Below are 17,617 nucleotides of genomic sequence, written 5' to 3'. Positions count from 1 at the left end.
CATGTCAGCTTTACGGTCATGGTAATTTCTCCACGGCAGGCAGAGGAGCTAGCCCTCAGTGAGGCATGCAGTCATGTTATGCTTTGAACATAAGCTGATTTTGCCTTGGAAGTAAGATACCACATTTCCTGGCACCCACACACTGAGCATTCTCTCCTCTCACACACATGCAGCCAGTTTTCAGCTTTGAATTTTCTGCATTGAGAATAGTGATAGCCCACTCTCCTCCCAGCACCCAGATTTGTTCACCGTGGGTGATCAGCCATTTCCAGCTTCTTCAGAGACAAAACCTTTCTTTGCTTTAATCTTTGAGGGCTGCAGAAGTGTCAGAGCAATGAAAGATGGGAATGAAATTCTCTGCCAGCCTTCATGCAATTATTAAGCACTACATTCAGAAGCTTTACTTTGACAATATATGAATAAAGGCAAAACCAGCATTTCACGGCAGATTATCCATCCCACCTGGGTCAGGACAGAATGCCATGATGCACAGTGCCAAAAAGAACACGGTCTGACTTTGAGCCAGGCTGGAGTTTCAGAGTTAGCAGCTGAAATTGCATTTCATCACAGGTGGGAGAATGTTTCATGGGAAGAGAGGAGACCTGATGCACACTGATTGTGCGTGTTCACCTCACAGCCGTGTGGCAGCTCTGCCCACAGCAGGGGGTTGCAACTCAATGATCTTTAAGGTCCCTTCCAGCCTAAGCCTTTCTACCTATGATTCTGTTGAGAATATTTGTTTGCTTTGCCTGAGCAGGTAACACTTGGAGAATAGAGGCCCTTTTCATCCAATGGTGGATGAAGGCTAGCAAGGTGACTGCTTGAGGAAGATGCTGTTGCTGGACCATTTTGCACTTATGGATTGATTTAGGCTGGTATTTCACTGAGAAGGCAGGAGAATGGTGGAAAGCAGGGGCACATCTTTGATGCTTATGCTGAACTGAAGGAATCCCTGTGTTGGATCCCTCACAGTGTATGTGTAATAGTGGTGGCCATTCTTATTCAGCTCTATAGGAGCAGTTCTTTTCTGGCTAATTCACCAGCTGTGTGCTAACTGGCAGCTTCTGGGGCTCACATGAACAATGGTACATAGTGCACATATTCCATAGGATTAAAAAAAATAATAATCCTGCTTTGTTTTAGGCATAACTAGTAATTTGACCTTGTTTTTCTTCCACATCATAGTGCTATACAGTATGTGAGCACCATTCTAAAACTCTGTTCTTTATTGGAAGCTTGTAGAGATGTCCCTGCCTATAGCAGAGGGTTGAAATTATATGATGTGAAAAATCACTTCCAACCCAAACCAGTCTGTGATTCTATGATTCTAAGCTAAATGTTTAAAGGCATCCCCTGTCCAGCCATCATCCTGAATCTGTACTGAAAGACAGAATTCACTGAAATACTGTTCATTAATTAGATTGTGGCCCAGACCACAGCAGCATGGGTTCTGAACACAGAGGCTTATTTCTGTTTGGTTACTGAAGGATTGTGAAAAGGCTAGAGACAAGTTTAGAAGATGGTTCAAGAGGAAAGCTGCTTGCTGGTGTAAATGCATTAATTATTGAGACAAATTTAGCTGGTTGGAACACTGCATAAATCAGCACATGGTCTGAAACTTTTATGGAAATAATTGCATGTGCCTTTGCAGATGTCGAATTTCTAAGAGCCAGAGCTTTGGAGCTAGCAAACACGAAGGCAGGCGTAAGAGGAGCCGGCTGCTTTCAGGTTCCTGCTCAGCCAGACAGCCGAAAGAGATTGAATTTCTCCTGCAAAAAGTGAGACTGAGTGTCACTGTTGAAATTCCATACACTTCCTATTTATTACTCCTATGTGAAGATGTATTGTAGACAGTCATAGAACCAGAACAGACAAGTTTACACTAACTCAGGCTACATGATGAGCTTGCCAAAAACTTGAAATCATTGTGGGATATCTGATAACACATTATTAGCACTGCAAAGTAGCTGGATATCCCATGATCTTTCCTTCCTTGCCTTTCTCAGAATCTAAGTAGAGCGTTCCTGTTTCAGGAGGTTTTCAGAGGCTGCTTCACATTGGCTTCACACTGTTATAGATGAAATCTCTTTTTTTAAAAAAAAACTTTTTTTTTTTTTTTTTTTTTTTTTGTGATGGACTTGCAAAATAATAGGCAGTGGTAGCAAAGTGATGATTCATATATGGTCTGACTCTGAAATGGAAGATGTAGCAAAATGCCTGACAAGAAAGGCCCATCCTTTTGTATTGGTGTGAAGATGGCATCAGGTAAGGCTGTATGTGTGCTTACCCACACAGTGATGTAGGAAATCAAGCACAGGGATCAACTTACCATGACTGATTGCTATCCCATTTAAGGTTTCCTTTGCTGTCCAAATTCCTTAACCAATATTGCTTCAGCTGCTTAACAAAAAGAAACATGAACGTTTGGTTTGATTCAGCAAAGTATTTTAGCATTCATCTAACACCAAGCACACAGGAAAACTGATTTTCAGGGGTCATGACCAAAAAGCCACATGAACAGAAGGATAGCTCTGTATTCATCTGAATAGCTACCTCCTTCATAGATAGTTTTTAAGTCAGACTGTTGCTCGAAGTTGCCTTATTCAGAGAATTCCTGAGATTTCTGCTAAAGAGGTACCCACATAACCCATGGGGGAATATGCTTGCCTGGCAGGAGATGTGGGTGAAGCTGCCTCAGCCAGTGGAGCCCTTTAGCAGAAGCAAGCAGCTAATGCTTTGGTTGAGAAAGTGCTCAATTACACTGAGATTGCCTGGGGAGGACAGGGAGTCTGCCATTGGAGGTCTGTAAGGATGATCTCCAGGAACAGTGCAGTCAAGCTGATCCTTTGTGAGAGCAGGATGATGGAGCAGATGACTGCCAGAGATCCCTGGGGGATTTCATGGTCCCAACAGAACTATTAGAACATGAATAAAAGGTCAGATTTTTATACCTCATTCGTGTGCCCTGTAATGGAAGAGTGACAGGTACCTGTTAAATCAGTTTTTATTGATAAAATGCCAACTATCACTTAATATTTTAATCTGCAGGCATGGATTTCACCATAAGATGGAAACCACTAGATTTTAAATCACTATTTTCTTCAAGCATGTTTTCATTCTTGTTTTTTCATAACCTGAACAATCTGATCTTTAGGATATGATTGTAAAACAGTTTCCTATAACGGTAAATTTTGTGAAAAACACAGATCTGATAAAACAGCTTTTATTTCTTTGTTGGATTGACAGCATGTTCCCTCACACTAGCTGATATTTTCAGATTGATTGCTAGGAGCAAGTCATACATTAAAGGAAGAAAAAAGAAAGAAAAGAACCTGGAGAGACTGATACCACACATCACGTCACTGATACACAACGTGGCATTGCCAGGATAGACTGACTGAGCAAATCACCAATTTAATTTGGAATTAAATGCACCGAGGTGGATATTTTTTACAATTAGTGATGATGTGGCTCAAGAAGTAATTTATTCCTTCTTTCTGGGATAACTGATGAGTTATGTGCTTGTGATGCATGTTGACATGGTGTAGTCATACTTCTCAGAACAGATGAATGGCTGAGAAAACCCTCCCCACTACACAGTTATTACTCAGCTTGCATCACATGGGAAATAGGTCTGAGAAGAGTGACTACAGCTTTGCTGCATAGAGAGAGCTTGAAAGCCTGCTGCTGGCTGCAAAAGAAGCAAAACTTTCCTTGCTGTGTTTTGGAAACATTGAACTACCAGCATAAAATTTGTCTGGTATGGGAAGCAGTGAGTATACTCTTAACTCTGGGGAGAGGCAGTATAGTCACAAAGAGTGTTTCTCTCCTCCCAGCATCCTGGGTGTTTCTTGCACCCAGGTAGGCTGGGCGTAGAAAAGCTGTTGAGTCTTTCATCAGGTCCTGGAAGGCACAAAGGGACACGAAGGGCAGAAAATTTGTCTCTGAGGATGAGGAAGATGCCTCAGCTCAGCTTGCTTGCTGAACTATTATGAGCACTGCACTGGAGACATATCACCAACAGACTCGTGGAGTTTATCTCAGTTGCATGCCTGCCATCTTCCTAGTTATTCGGGAACACATCTTGAGGGATAGGTGAAGTCATTTGGTGAGTCAGGGAAAGGCTTTGATTGAGTGGATGCAATATGTGAACATCACTGTCTGTGACTGGCCAGCTTCCTTTTTACCTCAGAATAGCATCTGGGAGCTGAATGAACCTCCTCACTTCTGGTGGGCTGACCTTGGGAGGAAGTGGTAGAGAAATCAGCTGGGAGTAACCAGCTATTCAAAACAGATCAAAATCCTAACCAAGAAACTTCCTGAAAGGGTTACAGGGGAGAGGATGTGGAAACACCCAGGACATTCAGAACCTGCTAGCCAGCAAACTTTTGAAAAGAAACAACAAAGCAAGGCGGCCTCTCCTCCACTAATTGAGAGAAATAAAGAGTTGAAATACCCCCTGGAACCGATGAAAAATCAAGTCAGAAACAGAAATATTCATGCATTTACTCTACTGGAGGGTAAAGAATTTCCAAACCCAGTTTCTTTTGTGGAAACCTGGCTTCCTAGGGCTCGGAACGAGATGTTGAGAATATCCCACTGCATGTGGTTTGCTGGCTCAGGATCGCTGCCAGGGCCATCACTCCCAATAACAAGCAAAACAAAATTGAGCTGCCAAGTTTCAAATGTTCATGGGAAAGGCAGGCTCATGACTGTAGAGAGTGCAATGAGGAAGCACGGGTTCATTTACTTCCAATTCGAACTGACTGTCCTCACTTGTTTTGCCATTGCCTCAGATAACACGGTTTCTTGTACTGACAGAGCCCAGTGAAAGTACACCCACAATTTAAGATAAGAGATGAAACTTATGGAAACAAGAAACCATCTGGGATACTGTGGGTTGTGATGCCTCTGCTTGAGAAGTCCAGAAGCAGATGTGAGACCCTTCTGTGGAGGACAGCCTTCAAGTCTACGCAATGCATGTCCTAAATACTAAATGCTCTCTCTTATTCTTCCCAGGGCTTTCTTCCCCTATCCTTTCTTTTTCATGATTGTAGTCTTCCTGCCAGTATGCTGACTGATGACCTCTTGTGGGCTACTACCCTGGTTCAAGTGTGTGGTTGCTCTTGAGACTTCCAGTCACTGCCAGGAAGCATCAGTGTGATACGGGGCAGCTCCCAGTTCTGCTCTGCCCCAAAGCTGCCCTGTAGAGGTGTTATGATTTCAGTGATTTCCTTCAGTGACACCTCACTCCCATTAACCAGCTCACTGCAACACTTTGAGCACCCAGACAGCCTCTTTTGAAATATTTTTGATGCTGTCTTCATATAATGTTGTCTCTTCCTCAGTATTTTAACTTTTGTACTATGTCAAGTACACGGAAAGAAAAGAGAAGAAAACTCTCATATTTGTCTGCACAAGTGAGTCTAGGACCATTTATAAAATTGTAAAAAAATACTCCAAAATATTGAGGTTAATCATCTGTATTTTAATTTAAAAATATTTTTAAAACAATACATAACAAAAATAAAACAAAGGATAAAGAAAAAATATACTTGTTGTTCAGTTACTTACAGGCTTTCTTCTAAAGATATTCTGTGTGATGGACCCCTGAGCTGCTAGGGCAGCTGGAGAGGTGTCTCTATTCTGACAAAATGGAAGTACCCCAGTGTTCATTAACCTGATTGGGTTTTTATTTTATCAGCCAAGCCCCTTCAGATTTTGCAGCATCAACAACTGTTTGAGTTCCCCCTCCAACACAAGCCTCTCTTTGTCTTAATGTCTTCCTTCTGATGTGATGAATCACTCTGTGAAGCTGCTGGCCTCTCTCCATTGCATATCGGTTGCTCAGGCCTTCTTGGAGGTTGTGAACTGGGAGGGGAGAATTTAGGAGTGCATATGCACATGGTCTTCTGTGCACCGGGAAATGAAAAAAGGGCTGGCAGCAAACCCTGAGCAGCACTGCTGTCACCAGCACCTGGCAGAACCCTTGTTTTCAACTCAGGAGCTCACGTACTGCATGTTCCAAGGTGGCAGGTCCAGGCAGGAGCAGGGAGAGGTCTCGTGGCCCCAGTGCACCTAGGGCAGACCAAGCTGTGACTCAGTGAGCAAACACAGATGAGCAGTAAAGCATCAGCTGGCCTTGCTGCTGATCTCTGATGTGTCTGTTTGCTTCCCAAAGGATTGAGCAGTGAGGGAATAACCAGATAAGGCAAAAGAATGGCAGAAAATATTTGCCTCCTTTTGATATAAATGTATTTCCAGAACAACAATTTCCCTCCTTGATGACATTCTCATAAGAAGGAAATAGTAAACAGAAATAGTAAACAAATTCATACAAGTCACTAAATAACAACAGTAATAATAAGAGTATTTTCAACTAATACTTCATATTCTTTTGCAAACAAGAGGAGAGTATGCACTAGGGAATGGTGCTGCATCATCTAAGAAATAGGAACTCCTGTGTTTCCCTAATTCTTCTTAAGTTGTGCCAGGGGATGTTCAGATTGGATACGAGGAAAAAATTCTTCTCGGAAAGAGTAGTGATGCATTGGAACAGGCTGCCCAGGAAGGTGGTGGACTCACTGTCTCTGGAGGTATTTAAGAAAAGAGCAGATGTTGCACTGAGTGTCACAGCTTAGTGATACAGTAGGGATGGGATGATTGCCAGACTAGATGATCTTAGTGGTCTTTCCAACCTTAATGATGCTATGATTCTTTCTCTCTGGTGTCCCATCAGTATCTTATTAGGCCAGCACACATGGGAAAGAGGCTCTGAAGAAATCCCACTGATCTCATGACACAACTTATCATTTTGCACGTAAATCCAGCCCTTGGAAACTGAGGGGACTTTCTTGAAAAACAGCTTCTTTCTACTTTGTTGTTTGGAACATGCTGTATAAACTCTGATAGAGGCTGCGTAACATGTTGGTAAAGAAACACAGAACTGACACTGTGCTCCAGCTTACATCAACGTTGCCATGCAGTAGAAAATACTTCCTCACCTCCAAAAAGGTTGTTCGCAGACATTCTGCTGGCCCAAGGAGAACATTTTTTAGGGACATGGTTTAGTAGGAGCTATTGGGAATAGGTGAACGGTTGGACTGGATGATCTTTTAGGTCTTTTCCAACCTTGGTGATTCTATGATTCTATGATTCTATGATTTTTGACATCTTTCATCTCTACCAGCAGCAAGGTTGTTGTGAAAATTACCTCAGCTGAAACAGTTTATAAGCAAGAGATTAGCTGGAAATAAGGTCACCTGGGAAGAACACCCCACCTCCAGGTTTTCTATGAGACTTCAAATCTGTGGCTGTAAGGGAGGCCCTAGTGTTGGGTGCAAACAGGAAAAGGTTCATGTTTCTGTTAGCAATATTGTACCAAATCATTCCCAAATGGTATAGACTGCTGAGGATTGCTTTTGTTCAGGCTGAGCTTGCTGTCTCCTTTTTGTATCCCCAGGATGATGGGCTCATGTTGAAGGTGAGTGAAGGGTGGAACCTGTGGGGCTGTTTTCTCCTCCTTGCTATTCAGTGGGATCTAGTGCTTTGTAGGAGAGGTATTTCTGAAGAGCTGAGAGGAAGGTAAGGGCTACAAGTAATGTTTGTATAGGCAAAGCAGTTCCCTTCCCCATCTCACAACGCTCAACGCAAATAGCTGTCGGCAAAATCTGCCTTTTGTGGTGAGAAAGCGAGAGGAAGGCTGGTGAGAATGAAAGTCATGGGGTTGTTGAACTGGAAAGAAGACAAAATCTTTTTTTAATTTTAACAGCTTGTGTTGCTGTTCTACTAATCATAACAAGAGAGAAGGTTAGAGGAAACCTTATCTTTTGGTCACAAAATAAGTGACCAAAAGAGCCTCAAATAAGCCCAGAGCAAATCTCTTCTAGTAAGAGTTAGCATGGTAGAGAACAGTGCAAATTAAAGGATTCATAGGGTCTCTCATTCAGTCAGGAGCTAGTGTTCCCTGAGAGCCCAGAGCCTATCTGAATTAGCCTAACAAAGAGTGTGCTGTTGGCATCTATCATCCACCTGTGTATGAGCCCAGCATCTTTTCCAGGAGCTCAGAGCACCAAGCAGGTAACAGAAAACCTTCAATTACAGGTGATCAGGGTTCTGTCCAGAGCTCCTACTAGTGGATGCATGATCAGTCTTCCTAAAACCAAGATCTATAGTTTAAAAAAAAAAAAAAAAAAAAAGCTAGCTGCTTTAGCCCATTAATGATTTCATAAATGCACGTGTCTGAGTAATGATTCCCTGTGTTATGCCTTCCTCCCACTTGTATTAAGCCATCATGCATGGCTAATCAAAACTTTGCATTAAGTCCTCCTGGTTTACCCATTCTATGCTGAGAAATTGTGCTGGTGTTCAGCAAATCACTGACCCCTATCAAGTCCTTACAAGTACGAAATCATTCATTTTATTTATATAAGTCATCCCACAGGCTAGATTTATAGGGCAGACAAAGTAAGTGCACCTGTGCTGGTCCAGTGGTAATTTCATCGTGTTATGCCCAGGGGGAGTCTGCTTATGGGCAGCATTGAATGAGGTTTGGCTGGAATGACACAGGTGGCCAGCAAGAAGGGGTGAGCAGGAACAAGGCTCCAAATGAAATTGGCTTTTGTGGCTCATCTATTTCTAATAACCTATATTAAAGAAAAAATAATAATCCTTTTTGAACAAGAGGGGGAAAAAAGCACTCCTTGACTGCATGAGGATTAACAAGGCAGTTTACTTTAATGGAAGGGAGGAAGCCTATTTTTGGAAAGCATGGTGGAGGAGATGACTGTTTTTTTTTCTTGCAGTTGTTCGCCTTGCCTCCCTGTTGTTCTTTTCTTCATTTCTCTAAAACAGACTCAGAAAGTGGTACAAATCATGTTATTTGGTAATAGGCCAGCCTGGTGAGGGGAGAGGTTTAGCAGCCTGTGCAGAGAATGAGCACAAATCCTGTGATTTGTTAATTGCTTCTGCGTGCGCAACTTTCAATGACTGTTTTAAATATTTACCTTCCTTATTCTCCAAGGATTTCTGTTTGTTACTTGTAAATCCTTCCTGAGTCCAAATCTGGGAGGGGAGGGGGTTTATAGGAGATAACACTCACAATGATTTATAGTCTTCAACTTTCCACTTGGAATCTGGAAAAGCATCTCAAGTTCTCCATCACGGCGAAGGAAAGAAATAGTTTTGTTTAAGTAAGAATCTTCACACAGCTTCACGTCTTTGCATTACTTTGAGGACCATTAATTGAGACGTTCTGCATAGGTCTTACACAGCACTGTGTCAGAGATTTTTGGGTCCCATTGGACCCCTGGTAGAAATGCCTGGATAGGGTACTATTACATGGAGATGTTTCTGTGTGGTGTGAATCATGAGAAAACATCCAAATATCACAACAATTCTTTGCTTTTCAGTGAAAGTACTTCAGCTTGATTAAATTGGAGTTGTAAATTAGTTACTCTTCTCTTTGTAAACTGCTTTGGTTATTTGTGGTGATATTTGAGTGTCCTTGGTGTACCACAGTGTTATCTGGGGATAGAAGTTTTCATTTATCGTTTGGGAAAGCATCATTTTAAAATGCCTATCATCCAGTCAGGAAGGATAAGCCTTCTGAGTGAAGACACCAATTATAAAATCTGTATACTGAATGCCTAAAGGTTACAACTTGCAAACAGCCAGATGATGAGAAAATATTGTGCAATGCTAGTCACTAATCATATCTGCTTAACAACGACATTTCCAGGAATCAAGATCAATTTGCCAATGATTCATGAACCATAGAAAGCATGAAATTTGTAACATAAGTTATTTGAAGTGAGTGTTTTGATCAGTTCAGTAAGTGTCAAGAGCTGCTTCTCACTAGTTGCAGGGGAGGAAGAAATCCAAGCCAGCTATGTTTTTCACATAACTCTTTTTTTTTCCCAGTTAAATACTGACATCAAAAGTTTGTCAGACTAAGATGAAGTCTTTCTTCTTCAAAACTAAAACAAGTCAGTCTGTATCATCTCTATCCATGTTATGTAAAACAAAATTCTGGCCCCACTGAAACCAGTGACAAAATTCCAATTCATTTAGTGTCATGTCAAAGGATGGATTTTTAATGACACTCTTTGGAGCAGTTATTTACCCGTTGTCCTGAAGGAGCATTTCAAAAGGATCTATTTAAGGTGCTCTTCTGTAAGAATTACCTTGAGGCGTGTGATACCTTACATAGTCCACTGTGTTTAAATACTTTCTTCAATAGCTCATGTTTTTATTCAAGAGAGGAGATGGATAGGTCTCTTCTGCTGGCAGTGCTTTCAGAGTGTGTCAGGGCAAAGGGAACCTAATTAGAGAGAAGAAAGAAGAATGTGGAAGTGACTGTTTGCAGAGAGCACTGTGGAGAGGAAGCTTCATCGTGCCTCTCTCCCATTACACATGCTGAGGCTGTATTCCTCTGACCATAAGATTAATGATGCCAAGCCAGACATTATACTCATGTCTCAAGGGTCACAAGCAAACTTCTTCTTTTATCATCTGTTTCTCATTTTACTGGCCACTAAGGTATTTACTTAGGAATTAATATATATCCAGGTTAAAGTAGATTAAACTGAAAACATGACACTGTTTACTGGATACATCTGCTCTCATTAGTGTAACTTGTTGCTGTTGGCATGAAATAGTTTAATTAAAACAGCACCATAGGAATCAGAGCCTGGTCCCAGTGAGACTCCTCAGGCGGATATAAAGAACTGGTACACATCATGCAGGCTGTAGAGAGAAGCCAGGGCTCTCCTTCCCTGTCACCCCTTCAGATGGTCCCTCTTGGGAAGGAGAAAGAAGTGGAAGTGCTGAATTCCATAAGACCTCCCTTTTCTATTTCCCCCCAGTTATACCCTATGTAGTTTGGTCCAGCTTGTATCATTAACACTGTGAATGCTACGTATTTATTGGTGACTTAGTTGTGGGGTGCATTGGTTTGAGAGTTAGCTAAAGAAGGTAGAAGCCCTGGAATAATGATGCAGCAACCAGCTCCATAAGCACTGATGTAGCACGTGTTTAATTCTGAAGTGTGGAGGCACCATCTTCCCTGTTGCCCTGGTGACTGTCTCAAAGCAGTTTCCCAGTACTGGTGGTGCCTCAGAACTGAAATGGGTTCCAGAAAATCCAGTGATTCCCTTGGAAGTAATGAAAAAAGGGAACCAGCGGTTTCATTTGCTGCCTTTTCCCTGAGTTTTGAGGTGATACCTGGCAACTGCATTTAGAGATTGTTGGTTTTTTTTTTTTTTCAATTACGTAGGTTTGAAATTGGGTGCAGTTGGGAAATGGTGCTGACTTGTGAAAGACACAGAAATTTCCAAAGTAAGTTATTAGTGCCTATTCTTACTTAAATATGTTAAAATCTGGTAGCCAGGGAACTTCTTCAGGATTTTGAGCAGAGAGTCAGATTTCAGACATGCCTATCTTAAGCAGCTTCTCTGTCTTTGGAAACAGTTTTCCTATTTTCCAGAGATAATTCACCCCAGTACCTAAACATAAGCACCTGAATGCTTCTATTAGGCACAGAGTCTCACAGCTCTATGAGACAGTGGAGGAGGGAAAGGCTTAATCAGAGAGCGGCTGAAATAGAATCATAGCATCATTAAGGTTGGAAACGACCAATAACATCATCTAGTCCAAACACTCAACACCACCTTACCCACTAAAGCACATCCCTCAGAGATGGCCTTGGCGATCACCCCTACAACATATTTTCTTGTTATAGCAATACTAAGCAGTACTGATGTTCCACCTTAAAGCAAAGGTGACTCAGTTTTCTGGTGGTGTGGGAGGCAGTAGGCGATCTGAGTCCTGCCACATCTGACCGACAGTGCAGTTTCCGTACCATTCTCAGTTCTGTCTTGGTCTGGTCACTTGGTGAAATGGCCATGTTTTTGAGGAAAAGATGCCATCACTTCTGTTTTGGGAGAAAATCAGCCACCTACTCCTCACGTAGCAAGCAGAGTAGTGTGGTTAAGGCATTTGATAACAGAAGGCTTGTGCAATCTGAGACCCCTGCTGTCCATTCTTTCTGCAGCAGTGAGTGCTTTCTGAAGCACTTACAGAAAAATGCCCATCCTGCCAGGACTCGCCCGTCCCTGGTGTGTGAGGACTGAGATCTGTATGCACAGACTTTTTTCCCCATGGTACTGCACATCTGAGACGGAGAAACTTTCGCATCTGTGGTGGCCAGGCAGCTTTTGAAGGACTTTTGGCCAGCTGGGCATGACAGTGCCTTAGGTGTTGACCTTGACAGAGCAGAAATATGTCTCAATGGTGATGGGCTATATGAAGAAGGGGGTTGCCGGTGCCTTCTTCCCATTTAAACAGGCAAAAGCCAGAAAAAAAGAGATGATGGTAGATAAATGGACCTCAGAATGGAGTCTCAGAGTAAACCACTAGACATCTAGAGGAAAAATAAACAGCTCCTAATGGTCTCACAGTTTTGGAGGTCATAGGACTTGACTTTGCCTGTTTGAACCAAAGCTTTGTTTTACTACTTTTTTTTTTTTTTTTTTTTTCCCCCCCTAAGAGTCTTACTATTTTCCCCTTGGCTAGCTGCAAGGATAAGCTGCAATGTGGAGCCAGGAGCAGAACCTGGAATGAGGATGCACTTGTTTAGATGAACACAGTTTCCATGTATAAATGCAATAAATGGAAAGCACTACATAAATTCACTTGCTGACTGTTTTGTTCCAGTGTCATGGCCCAAGAACAATCACCCAAACTCATCCATGTGTGAAAATTGTAATATTGGAAAAGGCCTCTATGTTTGCTCTCCGTGGTATTTCTTTACAATGACATTCCTCTGTAAGTGGATACAGAAATAACTTCAGATTACAAATCAGAGCAGGCAGTTGTATTTGTTTAGTGGTGTAGCTGCATTGCTTGGCATTCTCCCATTCAGGAGGGATGTTTTTAGCCAGCCAGAACAACAAATACCACTGCAAAAACTACATGGGTTACACCAAGAGCATTCAAATATAAAAGCGTCTAGGTGTTTCAGGAGCCAAAATAAGACTATTTTTAAATGGCAGTGGTTAAGAATAGTTATTTATTGTTTGAACATAGCAGCACCTACTGGTTCCAGCTAGAAATCAAGACTTTATTATAATAGGTGTAAAATGTAGGAAAGAGAGGTTTCTTCCCCCCTTGGTGGTTTTACTTTGAGTAGGAGGCAGCAGGTAAAGTGTTTGGACAACTCCAAGAAAAGGAAGGAACAGGAGGGAATGGCAAGACTAGTCTAGCCATGATATGCTAGCTGTTTTGTATTGGGCGGGCTGAGGAGCCAGGAAGGTGGTTCTATCCCTAGGTAGCTTTCTGTAAAACAAAAGCTAAGCTATTTGGCTTGGCAGGTACCAGGCTGATATGGCTGTGCTCATTTTACATCCTACCTGAAAGAAATGGGATACCTTGGAAGTGTCCTTTTCCACCCAGCCCTACCAATCTGCAGTAGCTATGCACAGAACTTATGAATTAGTGTTCCTCCTCTCCGTTCCCTAGCCTTGCTCCCCAAAATCCAGGCCTCTACTTCTGTGTCCGTGCTTCCAACTTTTGAGCAGATATCTGGACTGAAAGGCAAATAGAAAGCGTCTATGTTTTCTCCTGAATCTGTTTGCAAATCCTTCCTATTTTTCTTTTTTTTCTTTTTTCTTTTTTTTTTTTAAAACTGGTGACCAGTCATCTTCCCTCCTCCTAGCGAATAACATTAAAAATTTCAGAGTAGTTTAATGTATTTTCTCATGGGAGAGAACTGAATTATCTACAAATCCTCTGCTTTTTGCACAAACTTTAATTTTTTCCATTATTCTCATGGAAAACTTTCTTGTCTTAGTGCTAAAAGCAAAGTCAAGAAAACATTTGTTTTTCTTTTTTTCCACCAATAGTTTAAATAGATAAGATCAAGAAGAGTTTTGCCTAGGCCAGGAATCATAGAAAACAAAGAATAGTTAAAATCTGAATTCAATTCCATTTTAAGATCTCTCTTTTAGAAGTATCTCTGCATAATGTCTCAGAAATGTCCAGGGAAGTTCTGTCATTTCTGTTTTCCATCTCAGAATGAAATGAAAAAAAGCAAAGAGCCTTACAAGAAAACTTATTCTTAGACAAGATTTCCAGTTTCCTATGTTTTCATCCTCATGAGGCTTACATACAGCATCCAGACTTTTTCTTTTTTAAACTGAAGCCAGAGTCAAAACCTGCTGAGGTTTCCCCATCATTAATTAGAGCGTGCATGTGAAATTATTTGCTGTGAAGGTGAAGTGTAGTGTTAAATTAAAATCAAATGCACCAAGAACAGCTCTCTCATGCTTTGGCAAGTGATGGAGTTGGTCCTTTGATGGGTAGTTCTCATTTTGTCACACTGCTTTCCTAAATGATTCCTAAAAGGATGCAAGTGAACTCTTGTTGTTTTGTTATTTTTTTTTTCTTTTTTTTTCTTTCTTTTTTTTTTGAAATAATGTTAATCCCAGTTTAGGGGAAAAAAAGTGCTAATTTTATGTTTCTGCAGAGAATTCTGTTCACCCTACACATACAGGAAAAGCCATGCAGCTTTTCTATTCTCCTGCAGAGAGAGGTGCCAGGTGAGAGCTGCTCTTATTTTCTCATGTTGCTGGCAGGATGCAGTGTGGCATGGGGCATGACTGTTGGCCAGGCAGTGTTTTGTGTGTGCATGCTGGGCTCACACCCTAACACCATGGCCAGTCTTCTGTAGGCTGCAATAAGCATTTCTTGGCTGAAATGAGAGCCCCAGTGCTTTGTTCAGTTGAAATTTGCCATTCTTGCTTTAACCAAATGTATTTTGCTTGCAGCAAATGCAAGCATAGATTTGTATTGGAGAGAGAAGATGCTCCAGAGATTAAACACCATGATTGTCTCTTGCTAGCCACCCCTATTTTGTTAATAAACTTAAGGTTTATTAACATACAACAGAATATCTTCAAAGTTATGGATGACAATTTGCTGTCTTGGTGATTGTTTTAATGCAACTTTGCAGCAAGTGTTTTTTTGTTGTTTGCTTCTGAAGGCCAGGAAATCTTCTGAAGTAACAAGATCCATTTGCTGTGAGTTGATGCTAAGATACTTTAAATTAAAAATAAGTAAGAATTTTAAGCACAGGAAAATCTTATAACTGTAACAACTTTCCATCCCTCAACTTTTTAAAATTGCTACTGAATAGGATCAGATAAGGTTCCCTAAGTGTTAAGTCTGGAATAAGCAAAAACAAAATTTTGGAAGGCTGAAAGATTTGTACTTTTAACACCTGTGAATGTTATATAGGAAAAGCTTCCTGGCTTTCCTGTGTACTACTAACAGCACCAGCCTCTGAAAATGGCAAAATAAATCCAATTCCTTGTGCTCAGTCTAAAAATGTCAAAGACTCATAGACTGAAATCACTTAGTGATTATTATTTTCTCTCTAGTAATTAAAAAAAAAAAAAATCAACCATAAATTAAAAATATTCCCAAAACAACAAACCCCAAACCACCAAGCTGTAAGCTAAATTCCCCTGAAACTGGCAGATGTTTGATCCCAGTGACACAAGTAAGCTTGGAATTATATCAATTACTCTCCATTAATACCTGAGGGCTTGCTGCTATAATGGTTAATAAGCGAAATCCTATGGTACCCTTTCCATTTGTGGGGAAGGTCAAGTGCAATTAAGGAGTGGAAGATCTGTGGTGGAAGCAGCTCAAATGCGATGCAGGAATGTCTGTAAAACAGGGTCAGGTAGTTCAAACACTGCTGGATTTGATCAGAAGGTGGGCTCTGCTCCATGCCATTCAGGCTGAGAGGTCTATGATAGCTTGCTACACTTTGATCACCTCTATACTCTGCACCTATAACTTATGGCTGCAGCTCAGCAAGGTGCACAGGGTGGTAAGCACATCTGGGGTCAAGCTAAAGCAAGTAAATGCAGAGGGAAGCCAAATGACCTCATAACTTTTTAAAATTTTGAGACAATCTTCTATAAGAGAAATTAGTAGGTATCTGGACGAACTATTCTGATGCTCGATTACCCAGCCCTACTGCTGACGTTATCTTTAGTTTCAGCGTAGATTCCATCAGCCAGGGTGCACTGTGCACATCTGATTGAAGACATCTACTCCTCAACAGGATGAGGTCAAGTCATCTCTTACTGCGACCCAGTCTTCTTGGGTCTCTTGGTCGACTTGGTCTCTTGCAAATGTTGTCATTTCTTCTTAAACTTCTGTTAATAGAATCTCCCAGGCTTTATGACTCCTAACTTTCCAAGAGCTGTTACAAATTCAGATCAGTGACTCAGAAAGCTGGTCCACGTGTTTTTTTTAAGACAGCTGTGATCTGCATGGTCCTGGCCTTCAGACATGCTTGGAGAGAAAATAACTATATTATCTCCTTTTCCTGGGACTCTCAGCAACCAGCTTTGGTTGTCTACAAGCCAACATCCAGCCTAAGCTTGTCTGACTTGCTCGCTCCTAACTCAGTAGTGGAGAGCAGAAAACACTAACAGAGGAGATTCCTAACATCCAAGGGTAGCACAGCCCTCTGCGGATGCCTGTCTGTCTCTGGTGATGAAAGAAAAAGTCCAATAGACTAAATATGTGGCTGACTGTTGAGTTTTCTTGTGGGCTGGAGAAAACTCCTGCCTTGACCTAGTGTTCCACATCCTGTAAGTTGCACCCAGAGGAGCTCTCTGGATTTGTTTCCCACTCAGTGAAAGAGACAGTCACCAGGTCATGACCCTTTCTTAGAGATTTCTTTCTCAGATATATTCTTACGTGAGTCACTGTGTCTTGAAAGCTATCTCAAGCAATAGTCACTTATATCTTAATGCCTTCCAGACTCATTTCATTTCTTCAAGCCATCCCTTGCTTCACTGCTATTTTTCTTCATTTCTTCTACAAACCCAGTTTGCTTTAGACCAGGCCTTCCCAGCCTGCTGAGGCTTCCGTACTTTCTTTTATCTTTTAATGCACACAGAAGCACATAGGTAAGTGTGAGTCTGAGAAGTTTAAGAGATAGCAGAAACCAGTGATCCCTGAAATGTTTAATATGAGCGGGGTATCGTTGCCCCATAAATAAACACATTAAGCAGGCTGCGTTGTGTTGACAGAGGTTTCCCTCACCCATCCCAGCTTGTCATTGCAGGTTCTGAAGGAAGTTCTCCAGAGAAAGAGCTCTTTTGTTTCCTCTGGACTGTGTAGTTTGCATAATCTGGTTAAATACAACGAATACACACATGCACAGAGGATTGTGGGGGAAAATGGCTGTGTGAGTAAAGGCTGAGCGTTGTGCCTAATCTGACAACAATATAATCAATCGCTTATTTGTGTACACTGGAACAACTTCTTGGGACTGCAGCCTATTCCTGTTTCCCAACAACGCTGTCATTAAAACAATGGGGGCTGTAATTAGTGTGATAAAAAAGGCATTATTTCTCCGGTTCTTCATCTGGCCCATGTGCAGAAGGAAGAGGTTTTCTTTATAATCTCTGGGACCAGAAGGCTCCTTCTCCCGCCGGCTCCACGGACACAAAAGATTTCTCCGCACCGGAGGCCACAGTGTGAGAGCCTTTGTCTGAACTGAAAGGGCGCAGCCCAGGCCTTCTGCCAGCACCGG

Source organism: Tympanuchus pallidicinctus, unplaced genomic scaffold, assembly GCF_026119805.1.
Source record: "Tympanuchus pallidicinctus isolate F22 unplaced genomic scaffold, pur_lepc_1.0 scaffold3, whole genome shotgun sequence".
NCBI classification, from domain to species: domain Eukaryota; kingdom Metazoa; phylum Chordata; class Aves; order Galliformes; family Phasianidae; genus Tympanuchus; species Tympanuchus pallidicinctus.
This window is presented reverse-complemented; position numbering follows the sequence as displayed.